Here is a 22,411-nt window from a genome sequence, read left to right as displayed (position 1 = left end):
TGGTTCTTAGGCCTTCAGAATTGAACTGGAACCATCAGCTGATACCATCTGCTCTCCTGGGTCTCCAGCTTGCTGATTGCAGATCTTGGGACTTCTCAGCCTCCATAATCATGTGAGCCAATTCCTTATAACAAATCTTTATTTATATATATAACATTCTATTGGTTTCTCTGGAGAACTCTGAGCAATACACCACCCAAAGTCCTGGAAATTACCCCCAGCTCCATATTTTCCTGAACTTTCACATGTAATTTATCTCTAAAACCTGCAACGTTTTACTTCTGAAATGTCTTTTTAGTTAGCACTCTGATTTTTCTTCTCTATCATGAATAATATTGGCACCAAAAAGTGTAGGAAAACATTGTTAGGAAGGAAACAAAGTCCAAGATGGAGCAGAACAATTTATGAAAACACCTGGCAGTTCTAAATGTGCTCTAAGTTTCCAGGCCAAGATGAGTCACATCCTAGAGAGTGGAGAACATATACAGATCACACCTCCACAAAGGTATGCCAAAAAATGAGATCAAGTAGAAAACTGGTGGAGAGCAGGGGATTCCCAAGTGATTGAAGGTCTCAGTTGATATTGTGGTCTTACAGGGACCTAAACTACAATGTTTCACTGTCTGCCTTGGGGACCAGATTTCCAAAATACCTCTTTGCAGAAGCAGTGTACATAAGAGTATCAGCAACACAAATTGTGAGGTCCCACAAATAAGTAGACAATATAAGTAGCTGTGCCCATGGGGAATAAGGAAGGAAAGTAAAAGAAATATATATGTTGTATTACTTAATAGAGTATACTAATATGGAATACTAGAACATTTGCACTTGGGTGTTTACTTGTTGATCCTTTTGGGTGTAGAAAGGGAGGGACTAGAGGATGATAATACCCCTTCCTTTAATTTGACAATATGTAGCCCATCATCACCGTTATAACACACTCATAATGTTGGCTTATATTGTATTTGGATAAAAATTATGAACATGTATCTTTTTTTAAAAGATTTATTTATTTGAGAGAGAGAGAGTGAAAGAGGAGGGAGGGGCAGAGGGAGAGAGAGAATTCTCAAGCAGACTCCCCACTGAGTATGGAGCCTGAAGCTGGGCTTGATCCCAAAACCCTGAGATCATGACCCGAGCTAAAATCATGAGTTAGACTCTTAACTGACTGAGCCACCCAAGTGCCCCTGAATATGTATCTTTATGAACGTTCATTTTCATTTAAACAATAACTGTCCTGATTTAAAAATGCATTAAAACTAGATTAAAAACAATAGACTTGGAAATACAGAATTTAAGGATATCAGTGTGATTAGGTCTACATAATCAGTGTGTATATGTTGGGGAGATGTATAAATATATACTAAGTGCTCTTTTACCTTTCTGGGATCTCACTGTTCAGTCTACATTGAAATGTTCGAACTGAAAATCCACATAAACTTTTGCTTGTCATGTCACCTGACTATAAACAGAAGCAATAAGTGATCGTAGGGACAAAGGGAGGAAGCACTAGTAAGTATGACAAGAACAAATGAAAGTTTTGAAAAGAGGTTGAAAATGTGTTTCTCTAATATACTGGTGGGGGTGAAACAGTTCTTTGCAGAACTATTATGCCAGTTAATTAGTATGAAGGTCCAAAAGGAAATTATTTTCATAGGCAGTTATGCCCAAGATCTAAAAATCAAGCTATAATATGTTTCCATTTTTATTAACAATGGCAATAAATACAAATCATTGCAGAAATAGCATGCTGAGTGATAGAACAATGAAAAGAGAACTCCCTCTTATTTAAAAACTATATGATTCCATGACATTAAATGATGATAAATGTATTTTAAGGACCTAGTGCTCTTCAGCCACCATTTGGTGTATCTATCTTGCATTATCTCTTTCTTTCTTCCTTCATTTGTACATTCATTCATTCAACAAATATTTATCAGGCATCCACTCTATATCAAGCACTGTTCTAGGCACAGGAGATAAAGTAATAAAAAACATACAAAATTCCCTTGACCCCTTAGAATTTATTTTCTAGCAGAGAAAACAAACAAGGCCAGGGATGGCCTCACTGAGAAGTTCTTTATATGTAGAGACTGGAAGGATGTGAGAGTATGCCTTGTGGATAGCTGGAGGGAGAATGTTTCAAGGAGAGAAATAACTGCAAAGGCCCTGTGGTGAGAACATGCATGGTGTGCTGGAGAGATAGCAAGGAGGCCAGTGGCTGGAGAGAAGTGAGCATGGGAGGGAATAGGAGTTGAGATCAGAGAACTACTGGGGTGTCAGAACATGGAGGGCCTCATGGGTCATTGTAAGGCCATTGGCTTTTATTGGGAGTGACACAGGAAGGAAATGGAGGTTTGGTTTTGTTTAAATAAAATGTTCATTTTCAAATAATTCTAAAAAATATGGTAAAATTGCCAAGATAGTGTATAGATCCTCTATACCTTTTACCCAGCTTCCCCTAATGTTAATATCTTATATAACCCTTGTGGATTTTTCAAAATCAAGAAACTGACATTTGTACAATACTACTAACCAAACTACAGACTCCATTTGAATTTATCAATTTTTCCATTAATGTCATTTTCCTGTTTTCTAGATTCTGCTCTAATTGAGGATACCACATTGCATTTAGAAAAGGGTTTTGAGCAAAGAACTGACATGACCTGACCTTCATTTTGCAATATTACTCTGGCTGCTCTATCTGTACCCACAACTCATTTGCTATATATGGTATTCCTACTTCATTTATATCAAAGCAATGAATACCCATAATACAATTACTTGTCTGGTGGGAGATGCTGTTCTAGTGCCTTCTCTAGTGGTAGATGTTTTTCATTCAACCTGACATCAAGTAGATGCAACCCTTTAATTCCCATCAGGTATTAAGGTAAATCAGCCAGGCATTTGAGAACATATACTTAAAGAAGCCCTTAAATGTTAAATAGAAGAAACTAGGGCTCAGAAACAGTATCATTGTTCAAGAGCACAATTAGATCAACCACCCAAATATGGCCCATAGTGTAGGAAAGTTTATCTTCAGGTTTTGCTTTTATCTTCATTATAACATCAGTACAATTGGGTCAGCTTATTTGGGTTCCAGTTGAGTAGCACTTTACAAGTATTCCCATATACTGACAAACTGCTTTCACAAGTATTCCCATACTCAGTAATATACAAAATGCACTACATCAGGCATTATCTAGAATAGATTTCGTTTCTTACGTGTGCAGAGACAGAAGGTCAGGGTGCCCTGGTTAACATAATGTCTGAATCATGCAATTTAAAGCACCATGTGATCCAACCACATGTTTTAGGTAATTACCTATAAATCCAGATACTGATGATTAAATCTCACCATTCCACGAACACCTTGCTATCATTTCCGTTAGTGTTAATGAGCCATTCCATTTTCCTGGTAAATTTACTTAGAGACCACATAGTTGTCCAAATAATAGCTCCCATTTTTCCTTAACATTTCATGTTGAGATTTATTAGTCTTTTAATGAATTCCATCAACCATCAGGGAGACATTTAATGGTGTTGTGAATAAAGCACTACTTACTAAAATGACGCACATAGTGTCCTATAAAATGTTTTTTAATTCATATTATTTCCTCTTCACACTGTTGGCATTTGTATACTTCTGAAATAAGTTATTTTCCTTTTTATTAGAATATCTACTTAGATCTTACCATGATATATTTTTATCTTTTTTAAAAATTTTTTTTATTTTTTACTTTTTATTTAAATTCCAGTTAGTTAACATATAGTGTAATATTAGTTTCAGGAATAGAATTTAGTGATTGATCACCTACATACAACACCAGTGCTCATCACAAGTGCCCACCTTAATACCCATTGCCCATTCCCCCCACCCACCTCCCCTCCAGCAACCCTCAGTTTGCTCTCTATAGTCAAGAGTCTGTTTTACGGTTTGCCTCTTTTTTCCCCCATGTTCATCTGTTTTGTTTCTTAAATTCCACATAGGAGTGAAATCATACGGTATTTGCTTTTCTCTGACTGACTTACTTCGCTTAGCATAATACACTCTAGCTTCATCCATGTTGTTGCAAATGGCAAGATTTCATTCTTTTTCTTTGGCTGAGTAATATTCCATTGTGTGTGTGTGTTTACACCACCTTTTCTTTATCCATTCATCAGTGGCTGGACATTTGAGCTCTTTCCATAATTTGACTATTTTTGATAATGCTACTATAAACATCAGGATGCATGTATCCCTTTGAATTAGTATTTTTGTATTCTTTGGGTAAATATATAATAGTGCAATTGCTGGGTCATAGGGTAGTTCTATTTTTAACTTTTTGAGGAAACTCCATACTGTTTTTGAGAGTGGTTGCACCAGTTTGCATTCCCACCAACAGTGTAAGAGTTTCCCCTTTCTCTGCGCCCTCACCAATACCTGTTGTTTCCTGTGTTGTTAATTTTAGCCTATCTGACAGGTGTGAAGTGATATCTCATTGTAGTTTTGATTTGTATTTCCCTGATGATGTGTTTTAATGCTGAGCATCTTTTCATGTGTCTGTTAGCCAGCTGGATGTCTTCTTTGGAAAAATGTCTATTCATGTCTTCTGCCCATTTTTTAAACTGGATTATTTGTTTTTTGGGTGTTGAGTTTTATAAGTTCTTTATATATTTTGGATACTAACCCTTTATCAGCTAGGGCATTTGCAAATATCTTCTCCCATTCTGTAGTTTTGTTGATTGTTTCCTTCTGGTATGGAAATCTCAGATGTTTTGTTCTTGAAAGTTAATTTAGTAAGCACATTTGCTCCAGCTTAAATATTATTTTATTGGTGGATTTACCATTCTGAGATTCATCCAAGGCAAGTCTCCTAAAGAAACAAGGAATGGAACATGGATTTGTATAAGAAATATCAAAAATTGCTTACCAAAAAAAGTGAAAAATTCTTTGGAAGTTAGTACCACTGTATAAACAGACTGAGAAATGATGGAAAGGAGGTAAATGAAGTAAGCAATAAGTCATGTTTTATGCAAATTTTACAGGGAATTGCAATAAAATTTGATGTTACTCAAGGTCATCTATGGAGGCCATGGTTCTTGTGACAATTGCCACATTAAAATTTGGACAGTGTCTCTTTTGGGGTGAATGTGAACAAGCTAATATTTCATAGCACTTACCCAGAAGGCCTTTTCAACTTTTGGTTTGCACAAATCTATTGACCTGAAAGCTCCCTCTCTCGTTGTTCTATGTTCACTCCAGTAAAGGGATGATGTGAGTTATGTTATCTGTCCTGCCAGACAATCTTCATGCACTGGTGTTGTCTTTATTTCTTTTTCTGAATAAGTACACAGTTTAAATAATTTCCTAATAGAATTTAAACTAGCTGAAGCTTAGTTCTCTTGTGAGATTTTAACATTTGAAACTATAACTATAACTCCAATCACAATAATTTCTACAGCAGAAATGCATATTGAAATTTGTGTGATTTACATTAAGAGTACCATCATCCCTTGATAGATATAGGGCACATCTAGTATGAAATATGAAAGTAGCAAACAGTCTCTTCTTTCCTCTCTGTTATTATAAATATCTCCTTAAGGAAACTATCCACTGAATATGTCACTTCAAGATAGCATTATCCAATAGGATCGTCTCTTTTAGATGTCAAAAAAAGAGGAAATGAACATATGAACACATCTATAATATTATAAAATTGTAGCCATTTATTATAGTGTGTGACCCTTTATCTATGAAATTGGTATTAGTTATTCTTAGTAGAAACTGATCTTCTGGTTATCTTCAAAGTAGCAGTAATAGTAATAGCTAATACTTATGTAACACTATATGCTTAGTAACATGCTGATTACTTGTATTTATATGGCTGAAAATTTTTGACACTTTCTTATGTTATCCTTTGTGATCAGTGAGACATCTTAGAAATAGCCAAATTATAGCATCCGGTGGTAAAGCATGGAAAACATTATACATAATTCAATGGGAATTTTACCTTGTATTTCAACCACTGGTACTAACTGGCCTATAAATCATTGAGATTCTCAGATTTAAATATATAGATTCATATACATAGCATAAAATATATATGCACACTAGGATCTCAATATATCAGCATGTTTTATTCTCTATGAAAATAACTTTTGAGATGGAGTTTCAATATCTGAAAAGAACCAAGATGTATCTATTATTTATGCTTATCTAGCTGTATAACCAATGATTTGAAAATAAATGGCAAATGATCAACTTCATATACAAATCAGAAACCTATTTAAGTCAGTACAATTCTGACTTTTCCATTTGACTTGCACCCCAGTACTTTATTAAATTTTATGGGCTTATTTGCCCTGGAAGTCTAGATTCAGTATTGCAATCATCTTTCAGGGTCATGCCCTTTTAGTAAGTCTCACACATTCCACCCACCAACCAGAAAGTTGAACCATAGAGCAGTCGCTTCTTGATTACAACCAGGGAATAATTCTAACTAAAATGAGAAAATGTTTATACATAAGCAGGACTGAGGCCAAATGGACAGTGATTCCCAGGGTATTGCATCAAATTCACACTTACACACATTTTTAATACAAATAAATATATCATTTCTTGTTTAAAACAAGTCATATAAAACTGAAACTAAACCAGAAAATCCAAATGTTGGGAAAATATAACTGCACAATTTATTTTTCAATAGAAATTGTCATTGTGAGAAGCTCCAGTGTTGGCCCACCTTCACCACCTCCACTATCTTCAAACCTGCACCAAGTCATCTCTTCAGATGACTGTAGAGGGACTCACTGTTAAGACCAACATTATGCAAAAGGTTAATATGTGAGAAAATTTAGATGATTTATCATCTTTGGCAAAAATTCAGATTCCTCAAGAGTTCTTGCTTCGGGACTGGTTTCAATCTTCCCATCCCAACTTTTTTTTTTTTTTTAATTAACATGTAATGTATTATTTGTTTCAGGGGTACAATTCTGCGATTCATCAGTCTCACACAACTCACAGTGCTCACCACAGTGCATACCCTCCCCAATGTCCATCATCTAGCCACCCCATCCCTCCCACCCCCCTCCACTCCAGCAACCCTCAGTTTGTTTCCTGAGATTAAGAGTCTCTCTGGTTTCGTCTTGTTTCATTTTTCCCTCCCTTCCCCTATGATCCTCTGTCTTGTTTCTCAAATTCCTCATATCAGTGAGATCATATGACACTTGTCTTTCTCTGATTGACTTATTTCACTTCGCATAATACCCTCTAGTTCCATCCACGTCATTGCAAATGGCAAGATTTTATTTTTTGATGGCTGCATAATATTCCATTGTATATATATACCACATCTTCTTCTTCTTTTTTTTTTTTTTTAAAGATTTTATTTATTTATTTGACAGAGAGAGACAGCTAGAGAGGGAACACAAGCAGCAAGAGTGGGAGAGGGAGAGAGAAGCAGGCTCCCGGCAGAGCAGGGAGTCCGACGAGGGCTCGATCCTGAGACCCCAGGACCACGACCCAAGCCAAAGGCAGACGCTTAACGACTGAGCCACCCAGGCACCCTATACTACATCTTCTTTATCCATTCATCTGCTGATTCCCATCCCATCTTTAGAGCAAACAGTCATAATTACTTCTCCTAATTTTACCTTCTTTACCTACTTTTTTCCTTTTCCTGAGATAGGAGTACAAAGAAGTAATGAAATGGCCAAAGATAAATAATAGGAGGATAAAACAATGCTTTCCTAATTTGAAAAGTTAATTATATTGGGTTATTCTTATTCTACTGCAATCCTATTGGTGTTCATGACAGAAAGGAACCATCCATCCCATACTAAAAAGTAAAGAATGTTGCTAACAGACAAAAATTTTGGATTTGTTTAAATCTCATTCTTATATATTAGTGGTCAGAAGAATGCATTGAAGTAAATTAGGTAGTGGGGTGTCATATAAAATTTTAGTTTAAAGTTTACTTTGGCATTGGGATCAGTATGACCTTAGATCCAATACTTGCCCTAAGCTTTTATCTTACTACATAAGAAGCAATAATAGGGGCGCCTGGGTGGCTCAGTTAGTTAAGCCTCTGACTCTTGATTTAGCCACAGGTTGTGATCTCAGGGTTGTGTGATCGAGCCCCACGTGGGGCTTGGTGCTGGGCATAGAGCCAGCTTAAGATTCTCTCTCTCCCTCTCCCTCTGTCCCTCCATCCCCTCTCTCTCTCCCTCTTAAAAAAAAAAAAAAAAAAAAGGCAATAATACAGGAGATGCCTTAGTCACTGTCAGACATTTAATAGATTTCCTTAGTTGACATCCTGGATTTTAGAACTTATATTTTAGTTTTACCCATATTTAGACTTTTTACTCCCTCCTACTTATAAAATTTCAAATAAAGCTTTTGGTTTGAAGGGATAGTATGTCATCTTTAAAACTGTGATTACTGGCTTGCTTATGTATAGTTATATTATTGCAATGTTTCAGAAACAAAGGAATCATAATGGTTCCATAGGTAAGATAGTTTTATTGGAGCATTCTACTGTTCTGTGTGGTAGGGATGAAAGGTAAGCATTTAGTCTAACAAGAATACAACATTTCATTTACTATACATTGCACTTTATCAGTAAAATTCATTCAATTATGCAAATATTTACTGAGCCCTTATGATGTGCCAGAAGCAGTTCTAGGCTCAAAATTATAAAGCATTTTAAATATCTTATTTGTAAAGACCTGTTTTCATTAGAAAGCCCTATTTAATAGTAACTCTTATTCAGCTACTAGTCTCAAAACATGTTCTTTTAATCACCTATTGATGTCCACCACTTATAAAAAGAATTACATCATCTATTGGATATAGAAATAGTTTTCCACTTTCAAAAGTCAGAAAGAACTCTATTATTTTAAAGAAAATATCTGTTTTGCTTCTTCTATTTCATGCAACAAGCACAGTATGATTCAGAATGATGTTTGTAATAATTACATGGAACTTCTCCTGAAACTTCTCCAACTTTATTTTTGTTTTAATAGCAGTCTAGTGACTAGTTGGGAAATCCTATAAGGGAGACAAAGGGTGATACCAAGAGAGTCCATTTACAAAGGAGGAAGTGGTAGTTACTTACCCCAGAATCAGGTTCAAATCGGAAAGTCAGAGGCTATTGTTCAAGCTCTAAAAAGGTAATGATTTCTTTTCCAGCATGTTTTTCAGATTATTGATTGATCTCAAGGTCATGTAATAATTTGTACAATTTCCCTTTAGTTTTGTGCCAGCAACAATTGCTATTTGTCACCAGCCTTGGGAAGGGATCAAGAGGTTAGAAAGGAGGCATGTGGATGTTTTAAGTGACCTGCAAGAACACTAATGATATCATAGTGTATGTGTGTATGCATTCACCAATCAACTAACGAGGAGCTAAAGAATTTACAATAAATCAGGGGCACCTGGGTGGCTCAGTCGTTAAGCGTCTGCCTTTGGCTCAGGTCATGATCCCAGGGTCCTGGGATCGAGCCCCACATCGGGCTCCCTGCTCAGCGGGGAGTCTGCTTCTCCTCCCTCTCCTGCTCCCCCTGCTTGTGCTCTCTCTCCCACTGTATCTCGCTCTGTCAAATAAATAAATAAAATCTTTAAAAAAAAAAAAAAGAATTTACAATAAATCATATTAAACAGCTATAATATTAAATTTAGAGAGCTGTTTGATTTTTTATCTAAGACTTTTTTAAATTATTTTTTCAAGTCATTATTAATATTTGAGGCTTTCTGCCTTTCTCTTTCAGTCTCCCAAGGTAAAATGATACAAGCTATTGGTAGTAATATTAAATACTACCTTTAGGGACAATTCTTTTAACTGATAGTCTTCGTATCTATACTACCCTGGAAATTTCTTTCCTTGTGTTCAAATTTCTGGCTGGAGATCTACTAAGAATAGAGTAAGGAGCATAATCAGAATGGGGATAATCAACAGAAACTTTAAGTCAAAAACTGATATAGTGTGTGGGATTGCACTTTCAGGGAAGCAGCTTTTTGTAGTAAGGCATTTCACTAACTCAGTTGTCCTCCTTGAGTTTGCTGATACTCATTCTGTCAGAATTCAGTTACCCAGTTTTTGGAATATGTTCAGAAATATGTGGTACTTGTACTAAAGAAAGGACATTGGATGCTTGTGGGGGGCTTGGGGAAAGGCTGTAAAGAGAAGCTTGGGTTGCCATGATCTTTGGGTCCTCACTTTTTGGAATCACCAATGTTACCTCTTTTTGCCACCCCCCAATTCAATAAGCCCCTGCATTTTAGAAGAGATCTCTTGAATGATATTTCCCAATGGCCTGCATATCCCAAGTTAGACCTATGCATGGATCGCCCTGGCTTCTTGACCACCCCCATTCCAAGCTTTGCTTCTATAGACTTTCAGACTCTCTCTTCTGTCCTAGATTGTGGATAGGGCAATAACTAGACCCTATTGAAAGGTATCACAGTGGCTTGGTGATCTGTGAGTTAACAGGATTACCTAGAGTCTACTCAAGGGTACCTCTCAACCATCTTTCCTGATCATTTGGGGCCAATCTCAACAGGCTGAGGCTCCATAGATATTTAGAAACAGAAGTACCTGAGGACCTCTGCCGACTGCTGATGTTACCCCTGCCACCCAGAGTCAGGAGCTCTGTCAGATCCTCAGACTCCAGCCCAGATCCCCTGCAAATGAGAGGCCTGAAGAAATATTAATTTACTATCTCCTCAAACTCTACTTTTATATCATTTCAACCTCTAGCTATTAGTGCCATTTGTCCTCTACTGTCAGGTCTGTTATCTGATCTGTAGCTTGGAAGCCTGGCTCTTGTGAACCCACAAAGGAAAACTCAACAGTTATGTAGGACTATTGATTTCTTTTTTTCTCGTCCTAGAAGAAATTGTTTTTTTTTTTCTGGAAATTCAGCTATATGGTGCCACAGGGGTGGAAGGTAAGAAAGAATCTAGCCAAACAAGAATATGACTTTTCATTTATGTCCTTAGCACTTTCACTTACCTCATGTGTAAAAATCATTTAATTCAACAAATATTTATTAAACCCCTGTTATGTGGCTGACACTGTTCTAAGCACTAGATGTTGTCAGTGAACAAAACTAACTACTTTTTGTCATCAAGCTTATAGTTACTTCACAGGGTTGTTGTAGTAATTGAGACATACAATATATTTGGCATGGTGAATGTAAAAATATATTTGGCACGGTGGCATGTAAAAACTATGTAAGATGCAGATTATGTTTAATAGAAAACAGAACAAATGGCAATTTTCCAGGTAGAGCTTAATTTAATCATCATTTGTCATTGCTATGATGAATATTGTAAAAATGAAAGACTTAGATTGATACTTTCTAAGTCAAAACATGACAAAAAATATCCTTAGAGTCAGTTGTAAAATGACATTAATCTATCAGTTGAGATTCTGATTTTCACAGCAATATTCTAGTGTGAGTATTAACTTAATCCTAGCATAATTTACAAAATTTAAATATTAGTTCTGTTACAGCTGCCTTTTTCCATTTTTGAATAATGCTGAGATCTCATCCCGAGGGTATGTTCTCTTTCCTAAGAAAAGATGCACATTTGATGAAAAGGATTCTGTGAAATATTTTAAGATGCTTAAAAAGAGAAATTTGCAATATGATTTTCCATTATTAAAATATGCCTTAATCTTTCAAGAAATGCTTCCATTTTTTGCTATGAATGAGACTCAGTTGAGAATCAGGTATTCAGTTGCCTTTTGATCTTTAGAAATTGAAGATATCTGACAGCTTGCAGAATTATAGAGTTCCTTTTTTAAAAGTTCAAGACTTTTAATAATGATCACCTTATTTTGTGTTAAAATCCTCAGTAATGTAATAAAAATATTGTTCTTTATTATGTAAGGAAGCCCTAATGGAACTATAAAGACCAGAAAGTGAATCATAGTTGGAAGAATCATAAGATTAGCCGCACTGCTAAACAAGAAGAAAAAAAGAAGTCTAATGGAACTTAGTTTTTTTCCAATGATTAGAATATTACAACTGTAATGTAGTTATAAGACATGCAATACACACATAGTAAGAGACAATCCACATTGTATTTTAAAATCTGTTATAATATTAATAATGAAAGAAAGGAAATATATATATCATGATTTTATGAAATAAGCACTGGTACTGTTTGGCAATGGTGGGAAATTTCCTCAACCTAATACAGAAAACTCATTATAAGAATTGAGACCTTCTAATCTTATGTGCTGTTCCTTTTGAGTTCCAAATGAAACTTTTCTCAAAGATATCTTTATCTTTCTCTACATGAGTTTAGATTTGTTTTAAAATATCTCAACTCATTACATGTAATCCAGGATGACTCTGAGATTTGTGTTAAGGGCAGTGTCTTGAATTTTGCTGCCCAGGTTTCTAGACATAGCCAGTAGTAGATGCTTTCGTTTGTCAGAATCATTGCAAACCTATAGAACTTTCCCATTCAATCCATGAACCCTGTGATCATTCGAAATGTATAAAGCTGGGGGCGCCTGGGTGGCTCAGTCAGTTGAGCATCCAACTCTTGGTTTCAGCTCAGGTCATGATCTCAGGGTCATGGGATCAAGCCCCATGTTGGGCTCCACGCTTGGGGGGGAGTCTGCTTGAGATTATCTCCCTCTCCTTCTGCCCCTCCCCCCACTCACATGCTCTCTTTCTCTCTCTCAAATAAATAAACAAATCTTTAAAAAAACAGAATGCATAAATGTGACACACATTTACAACAAAACAGTTATGTTCTTTCTATTTATATCAAATGGCACTAATAGCTAGAGGTTGAAATGATATAAAAGTATTTTATGAAGACTATTTTGTGGTAAGTTGCAATGTCTCATTAACCTCATTTAGAGAACCTCAGATAGAGAAAAGGAGGAAGGGATTGTCTGTTTTCCTTCTTACTGTCTTCAGGTTGATATAGTGGTGATATAGTGATATAGTGGTTTGTGATTTGTCTAATAGAATTCCTTTAGCAATTTAAAATGGAGTGTAATCTCAGACTCCTGTAAACAAGTGAGTACACGCTGTAGTTAATAAAACTTCCTTCAAGGTAATTTGGGTGATCTAGCAAACTTCTTCAGGGAAGCTAAAAAAAAGGGTCATTTGGAAAGAGATGGTATCATATCTAAGATTCTGAGATGTTTTCTGTCTGCTGCCCCAGTGGGGGATATGATAATCATGAGGGCAGGAGGGATAATTCAGCAAGTCTTTGGAAAGGCCTAACTAGTTGCATTATCACATCATGCTACTTCAATTCTCTGCGTAGTGCTTATTAATTAATCCTAATTTTTTCTTATTTAATTAATTAACTTGTTTATTTATTATCTGTCTCCCTTTACCAGAATATAAAAGGTAGTTGACATTTAAACAGAGATTTATGGGATAAGAAAGAGTCCAGGAAGTATCAAGGAACAATACTACAACCAGAGTAATAATAGCTCATTCCAAAGCCCTAGATTGAGAATGAGTTGGGTATGTTTGAACAAAAGAAAGGACAGAATATCTAGAGTATAGCAGAATAGAATAGCGTGAAAGATTTTGGAGAGGCAAAGGCCAGGTCACATAGAGCTTGGTAAATCAGAATTAGCGGTGTTACTGACTGATTTTTCTTTCCCCAACAAAGAGGTTGGAACCCTTGGAGAGACCTCCAGTCTCTCTTTGAGAGTCTTTTTTCCGTTAGGTGTCACAAAGCAAAAATGAAACCAAAGCTGAGCATTAGACAGCACAAGTGTTACTCAACAGCCAAAGAATGGACAAGTAGAATCAAGTTTGTAAATCAACTTTGCTGACTTTCATGGTGCCCCATTGTAACAACATAACTAAATTTATTAACTTGCAGTTTAAACCTCTCCATTGACCCTTGTCAATCCCTTTCTCCCACTTCTTCCCTTGTCATTGATGGAATACATTACTCATTATTCTCTCCCAGGTAAGTCTTGTTCATTTCCATCTTCTATAACTTTACATATACCAGTCTCCTAATCTAAAATACCTTCTCCTTTTTATTCTACCATTCCTTAGGGCTTCAGTTGGCCTTCCACAAAAATACCAGAGTAATCCTCCATTTGTCTGAAGTGTGTGGCATCTATGATGCTTTAACTTCTACAGAGCACTCTCCTTGTATTTTGCTTTCTTAGGAAGTATTGCATCTGTATTGTTTCAAATCTACAGTGAAGTCTTATATTCTTTTTTTAAAAGATTTATTTATTTATCTTAGAGAGAGAGCATGCACACACAGACATGAACGGGGAGGGAAGGGGTAGAGGGAGAATCTTAAACAGACTCCATGCCCAGGGCTCGATCTCATGACCCTGAGATCATGATCTGAGCCAAAATTAACAGTCAGAGCTTAACTGACTGCGCCACCCAGGTGCTCCTCTTCTTCCTTTTTTTAAAAGATTTATTTATGTACCTTAGAGAGAGAGCGTGCGCACACATGTGGGGGGGGGGAGGAAGGGGTAGAGGGAGAGAGAGTCTTAAGCAGACTCCATACCGAGCACCCATAGAGCTCGATCTTACAACCCTGAGATCATGACCTGAGCCAAAACCAACAGTCAGAGCTTGACCGACTGCGCCACCCAGATGCCCCTATATCGTGTTCTCTGAGAATGCATGGAATCCATGTTGCTTTAATTTCTACACTCCCATCTCCTCTATTTTGTTCCTTTATGTATCCATCAGCTCTAGCATAGTACCTGGCACAAGTTTGGTCTTCAATACCTATTTGTTGAGTATGTGATGAAAGGATTAATTAATATGCATTGTTGGTTATCATTGATGTATCTTTCCCCCTGGATTATATGTCCTCTACAGCAAAAGCCAGGTCTTGTATTTCCCACCATATCATTCGTAACATCTGGCAAGGTGACCTAGAAAAAGTAATACACTAAAAGTTAGCAACTCCTGTTTTTCCTAAAATGCATCTCTTTACCTGTCCTAATTGACTTCTCACTAATTCAGGTAACTTTGAGAGGTATGAGCAGGGAGGGTGATAATAGATACATCATCTGTGCTCATATTTGGTGTCTCAGCTGTGGAGAATGTGATTCAGATATCTGGTAAAACCTTCTAGCAAACTCAAACCTAAAGATGCTTGTTAGAAATACTTTCTGTAATTCTGGACATTTACCTACCCTGCTCTGGTAAGTTGATCCTATGCCCAGGAGCAAGATTGGGCTATTCTTAAATACTTCTAATAAGTGGGTATGTAATAGACATACAGATCATTTCTATGTAATAAAGAACTTGAGATTAAGAATAATCAGTTCTTGCTCCCATAAATTTTAATGAGGAAACTGAATTGACTGCAAGGCAATTTGATTATTTAAAAAAATCAGGAGTAGGCAGCCACGGTTTAATGTAAAGGCCATCAGACTATGAAATGGAGAAGCTGGATTCAAGTTCCAGTACTTTCCTTAACTAGATGTATGACTTTGGAAAAGTTGCCTACATTCTCTGAAATGTATTTCCTTAACTTCAAAGTAGATATGACAAGAAAGGCTGTGAGGAGAGAATGAGACAGTACATGAGGAGATCTTTGAAGGTATATGTACCATATATTAATAATAAGGTGGTAAAAACATAATTTAAGAGAAGGAAAACGTACATGTGGGTCCAGTAAATCACAGCCATGTTGCCTTTCTGTTCTCTGTCACCTGTCAAGCACCGCAGCTCTCTAAGAGATGATCCATTTCTGGATGACTCCTTTCACACTGGCAACTGTTGTCATGGTTCCTGTCTCAGACCCCAGAGAGCTGCTCTGAATTGTCACTTGGGTTCGTCCAGGCACCCCTCCATTAGTGTTAGATTCCAGTAGTCATGGAAATTACTAGTTTTCCTATTTGATGTGGCAGCTGGTAAGCAAATAGCCCCCTCAATTTTATGTCAGTAGCGGTTGGTATTTGGGAATTACCAGATTCCAAAATTCAATAGTATCTCTGTATTGTCTTAACAGCAAGCCACCAGCGAAAGTCCAGGCAGACACTTACATCACATTAGACACCTGTGAGCCTTTCAGTCAAAACATAGTTATTGTCTTGATATCTCAGCTGTTGCCAATCATAAAAGAGTAATTAGAATTTATTCCTTGAGAACAACAACAAAAAAATCTCAGTAAGTAAACATTTCTTTTAAGTATGTGTAGAAAATAGGTTAGTAGAAAACTATGACGGAGGAGTAAAATGTGTTATTCAAAGTATTAATTATATATATTAACTAGTATATAATGTAAATTCTATTAGGCTTAGAAAGGAGATCAAGGTTAATTTTATTATCAAGTGCCCTTGGCCCTATTCATTTAATAGTAGAGGATACATAATCTATCCAAGTAAAAAAAAAAGTTTAAAGCAATTTAAAAGTGCTTTAACAAGGTTAGAAATTAAGTTTTCAGGTATTCTTTTCAAAGTAGGTGCAATGTCATGACTTTAATAACAGCTAAAACTAAATTTAGACTTTTGAGAAATTTTTTTTTTCTGAAGAAACATAGACCTTGAAAATACCTTGGGGGAAATTACTAACCTCTCTGGAAATTAATGAATCCTTATAATATTCCTAAAGGATTACGAGATGTTTTATAATTCTGCATTGCAGATAGGAAACCAAAGAGCTTGGCCAAGTTTCTATTTTTGGGGAGGGACTGACTGGCTGGGACTCTTGTAATGTTCTTCCCTTTCAGTTTGTCCATCATTTGGCCTTGTCCTTTTTTAATTTTTTTTTCTTCCTAATACAGAGTGAGCAGATAACAAATATTTGTTCTTTGTTTTGCATTCTTATTTCAATCACTAAAATCCCTAGTCAACTCTGGACTATTTAGAGCTAAATGAAAATCTTAGTTTCGAATATGCCATACTGTTCTTTCTTTCTAATTTTCTGATGCCCAACCTATAGGATTATACATCCTCACATGCAGTCACATGACACGCTGACATCAGTCTGAGCCATGTGACTATTTGGGCAGTAGAATGTAAGCAGAAGTGACGTACACTATGTATGTCCAGGCAGAAGCTTTGAGAACCATAGTGTGCTTCTGCCATTTTCCCCTCCCTCTGCAATGACAAAGGCATGGCCAGATAGGAACTGCTCCTTTTAACCTGGATCCCAGAATGAGAAGATAGGTAGAGTGGAGCTGCAGCTGACCCACAGATGACTCATAACATGAGTAAGAAATAAATCTTTATCATTGTAAGTCATTGAGATTTTGTAGTTGTTTGTTAACACAAATATCCTAGCAAAATTTGGTAATGCACAGTCCTCACCATATTGAGATAGATTTAAATAAAGGACTATTTTAGTTCTAATGCACAGAAGGTAGTCAGCTGGAAATTTTACACAAAAGCTTGATATTTGCATTTGGTTCATTGTCATTGGATTTTCATCATCTTAATTATGGTATTATCCAGGTACTTGGATAAAAGAAATATGTGTTCTTTAGAAAAGAGACAAAGGTTATGCTTCAGTGTAGCACTCAGATATACACAAGCAAATTAAGTTCAGTAGACAACTTGGCATTTATAGATTTAAAATTGACAATATACAAGTGATTGTTAAGTCTGTGACTTGGGGTGATTTGTACTTTTGCTGAGGTGTCTGTTTGAGAGGTGTTCTTGGTGAACTTGTGAGCCTGGCACTGTGCATGTCACTGAACTTATGGGAAGGCCTAGGCCTATGTCCTTCAAAGCATAGTCCCTGGACCAGCAACATCAGAATAACTTGGGACCTTGATAGAAATGCAGATTCTCAGACTTTACCCCAAACTGACTGAATCAGAAACTTCCCAGGTTGAGGCCTAGCAATCTGTTTTAACCAGCCCTCCAGGTGATTCTGGTGCTTGTTAAAATTTAAGAACCACTGGCTTTGTCATTTTCCTTGAAGGCCTTTGCTACTCTCTCTATCACACAGTGGGACACGATCTAGAAATTGGATTTTTACACTAGCACATACCCTCCCCAATGTCTATCACCCAGCCACCCCATCCCTCCCACCCCCCACCACTCCAGCAACCCTCAGTTTGTTTCCTGAGATTAAGAATTCCTAAGACTCTTGAATCACAGACCTGTACCTCTGAAACAAATAATACATTATATGTTAAAAAAAAAAAAAAAAGAAGAAGAAGATAGCAGGAGGGGAAGAATGACAGGGGAAATTGGAGGAGGAGACGAACCATGAGAGACTATGGACTCTGAGAAACAAACTGAGGGTTCTAGAGGGGAGGGGGGTGGGGGGATGGGTTAGCCTGGTGATGGGTATTAAAGAGGGCACGTTCTGCATGGAGCACTGGGTGTTATACACAAACAATGAATCATGGAACACTACATCAAAAACTAATGATGTAATGTATGGTGATTAAAATAACATAATAAAATAAATAAATAAATAAATAAAAGGAAATCAGATTTTTAAAAAGTATCCTTGTTATTCCTGATGCCAGTGGCTCATTTTCACTGACTTACATTTTAAGAGATAATATAATAATGCTATTCAGAATATAACTTTCACAGTATTTAAGTGACATTCAGAAAGAACTTGGAATACAGCAAATGTCAAGGGTCTCATGTACATGCAGTTTATTGATGTCCAAATAATCATTATCATAATGAATACTGGCTTTTATAGAAGAGTAAGAGCACAAATATGGTTCCACGGTGTCTCCTGACATCCGCAACAAGGAGCTAGGCCACTGCAAAGACCACAAAGCATGAAGTTCCAGCCCCTGCTTCTCTCTACCTGACATTTTACCTGCCTGCTCATCCTTTGGTACTGGTGGCGCTGAGGAGGAAGACAGGAAACTAGGAACCCAAAGTTTGGAAAATAGCTTCCCAGGGGCAGATGCCTTAAATTAAAGCAGGAAAGCAGAAATCAGGGTCAAGTTCGGGAAGGTAGCTCTGGTGGGGGTCTGGTCAGGATGAAGAGGGATTTGAATCCTGCCCACGACCCCCCCCAAAAGTCAACAAGAAAGGAAAAAGGAAAAAAAAGAAGGTAGAAGGAAGAAAGAAGGCAAGAAGGAAAGAGGGAAAGAAATGAGTTGTCAATCACAGTCTGTTTTAAGGGCTAATTTCCCGTCTTTGTGCCCACATTATGCTCGTATTAAATCAGCACTCGAATACCATGACCTGCTGCTGGTCTTAATGCAGCAGACTATTTCCTGTGGTTAGAATGTGAGCACCATGGGAGCAGGAAGCTTGTCAGTCTTGTTGCCGCTCTACTCCAAAGCCCTGACGAATTCGTGAAGCCCAAAGACAGTTTTACTATGAAGCTAACTAAGCCTTAGGCCTCTTCCCTGGTACAGGTCATTTTCAATATACATAATTTTATTTTTATAATTTTGTATTATTTTTCTTAAAGAGAACCCCACAAATTGTAAAAGCTTCAGATCTACTCAAACATGGATCTGCCTCTGGTTAGGAGGTAAGAAGGAGAGGTGAAATATGCTTGGACAAAGTTGGGAGCATGGAAGGAGAAAAATAGAAAATATGTTAGAAGACCATCAGCTGTACCTGGTGACTGACTGGATTGTGGAGGGAGGAAAAGGAAATAAAAAGTAAACAATCCTATTTCTTTCTTTGATGGTATTATTAAGTTCAAAGATAAATCATCTGTAACAGGCAGGATATCTGGATATCAACTAATAAATAATAGGCATCTCAATGATACATTTCTTGCCAAAGTGGAGAAATAGGTACATTCTACTATACTTTGATAGATTACAAACTGGTTAAGTCTCTGTACCAGATGACACTGATTGAAGGTTTAACATAAATCTAGAAGTTTCTAAGGGTATGTCAAATGCCTAGGTCTTTATACCTCTTCTTTTCAATGTATTTGTCAATGGTTTGTACCAAATTATAAACATATGCTCAATGCACTGATACATGTAATGCGATTTTGAAAAGACCAGAAAATTAAACTGAAAACTGAAAAGGAGGTAGAATTAGATTCTAAATCATTTTAATTGGGATATATGACCTGGCAACAATATTGTTGAAACTGAGTTCACTTTGTGTCAAGTGTGTGATGTCCACCTACAAAGGCTAATGTCATCTAGGCCACATTAATAGAAATGGTTTCTAGACTCTGGAATAAAGGAGTGGTAGCCTCATTCAGCTCTATGATATTCACTACTGTCTTTAAAGAGGGGGTTGTTGATATGTTCTATCTATAAAACTAGTTCTATTTAAGCCCCTAAGGATAAAATTAGGATGAATATCAGCAAGTTTAATTTTTAGTACAATAACTTTTTGGTAAGAGAAATAAAAGATAGAAGCATGGTAGTGAATTATCTGATGTATGTGTTCAGTCATAGGCTGGAAGAAAATGAATTGGTAGGCAGTTTTAGGGGAGATAAGCATTAGATAGTTGGTTATTTCATGCAATTTAAGGTACCTATTTAAGGTACCTCAGAGATTTCAAGATTCTATCACTATGTCTCCTTGATAATTTTTATTTAAATTCCAGGTTGTTGGTCCAACTCCTTCTGAGTTGTTCTTTTGACTCCTAATTGAACTGGCAGCAATTCATAGCATTTTCCTTTCTGTATTTTCAGTTTCATTTTATGGATCCAAAAGATAAATTCTTATTGAAAACTCATGTGCTACTTATTCTTCTGTTTGAAGCAGAATTCAGTTTATTTACCTATAGTAAAGCTCAATAAAGTGTAGTTTCTGGCATAATTAAAAAGGTTAAATAAGTTATCTTCACCAAAAAAACACAGTGTATGGACACCCTTGGTGAAGTCCCAGTCAGCTTATACACTATAACCGTATCATTCTAGAGTTTTCAGCTCAAGTTTCCTTGAAAAAGACTCTGTAGTCATACCTACCAAAGTTCTCAGTCAAGTAACTATCCAATTAGCATTAATAAATCATAAGATCAACCATCTTTTGCCCAGGGTTATTCTAGAAAATATTCTTTTATGAACTATTTTTCCATTTGATGCATAAACCAAATTTTCACAGTAAAAACATTTAGGGTCTTATATCACTTGGACTAGTAGCACTTAGTTAATTCCCTTAAAAGTCAATAAATAAAAAGGACATTTAATAACAAAAGAGACAGTATAATTAACTTTAATTAACCAACCATTCTTTTATAAACTAACAAAGAATGGATGACCAAATTTAGATTTAATTTTCTTGTTTCTATGAAAGAGATTAATTAATTCTTCAACATAATCACCATAATTAAAAGGGAAAAAACGTCTATCGATTAGTTGGTTATTTAAATATCATGAACAGCCATGGGAAATGGCAAAAAAAAAAGTCAAGATGAGCGATCAATAATCATGTTCAGAAAATAACCAAATCAAATGGTAAATCTGTACAACCATCATAAAGACTGATGAGAGATAAAAGATAAAAGTGTTAAAGCAACATTTATAGTATATTTGTTTTTTTTTGTCCCCCAACATCTTTGTAAATTAGGATTTTCCCTATTACTTCACCAAAGTCTTCATAAGAAACTTGGCCTCTAGAATACAACTGACAGTTTACTCTTTGCCACTGAAACTATCATTATACTATCCAGGAATACTTGCAATCTAAATGCTACTTTCAAAGGAACCAGTAGTGAAAGATATATTCATTAAAAAGTAATAAGGTTGTTGTAAAATGATTCCATCTTAAAATTACCCATTATATGTGTTGTAGGCTGCTACTGAGGAGTGGTCCACCATTAGTCCATTATAATTAACATGTGACAACGCTAAAGAAATCATCAATATTTACTTTTGTAGGAAAATATGTTGAATGTTAGGACCTAGTGAAGTATTTAAAACAAGGACAAATTGTGTACTTATTATAGGTTTAAAAATGTATCTTAAGGACATTTGATTATACATCATCATCATCATCATTATCTACTGTTATATTTAATTACTGCCTTGGAGCTGAATGTTGATCTCACAACTCCTTATGGTGCTGCAAATCCAAAAATGTCTCATTAATACAAAGAAAGACTTAAGTAGTTGGATAGACCCCTATTCAGATATGGAGTTTATGTTCACTATATTACCATTAGCAGGGCTCAAGCACAATAGATAAGAGCTGTAGGTTTTAGTGAGTCATTACAGAAGGTACCACAAATTAGTTGAAGCATAAACCGGTGCCTCTGCTCAAATGCCACCTTCTTTGAGAAGGCTTTCCTGATGACCTATTGAAAATAGCCCTTTCCGTGGTGTTGGTTGTTATTTCTCCCCTCTCATTTGTAATTTTACTTATTTGGGTCCTTTCTTTTTTCTTTTTGATAAGTCTGGCTAGCAGTTTATCAATTTTATTAATTTTTTTCAAAGAACTATCTCCTGGTTTCATTGATCTGTTCTATTGTTTTTTGGTTGCTATACCATTTATTTTGGCTCTAATCTTTATTATTCCCTTCCTTCTGCTGGCTTTAGTCTTCATTTGTTGTT

At 36.2% G+C, this 22,411-nt stretch overlaps 1 long non-coding RNA gene across 2 annotated transcripts in view; it reads left to right on the top strand.

Annotated features, from left to right (window-relative positions):
• Window positions 1-22,411, top strand: part of LOC118525869 (uncharacterized) — a 214,588-nt gene that overhangs the window by 126,282 nt on the left and 65,895 nt on the right. For both annotated transcript variants that reach the window (XR_013450174.1, XR_004912349.2), the window contains one exon: window positions 11-112. This is a non-coding gene — a long non-coding RNA (uncharacterized LOC118525869). The remainder of the gene's footprint in view (window positions 1-10; window positions 113-22,411) is intronic.

Source organism: Halichoerus grypus, chromosome 8, assembly GCF_964656455.1.
Source record: "Halichoerus grypus chromosome 8, mHalGry1.hap1.1, whole genome shotgun sequence".
NCBI classification, from domain to species: domain Eukaryota; kingdom Metazoa; phylum Chordata; class Mammalia; order Carnivora; family Phocidae; genus Halichoerus; species Halichoerus grypus.
Note: the sequence above shows the minus strand (reverse complement) of the source record. Positions and strands in the feature narration are given on the sequence as shown.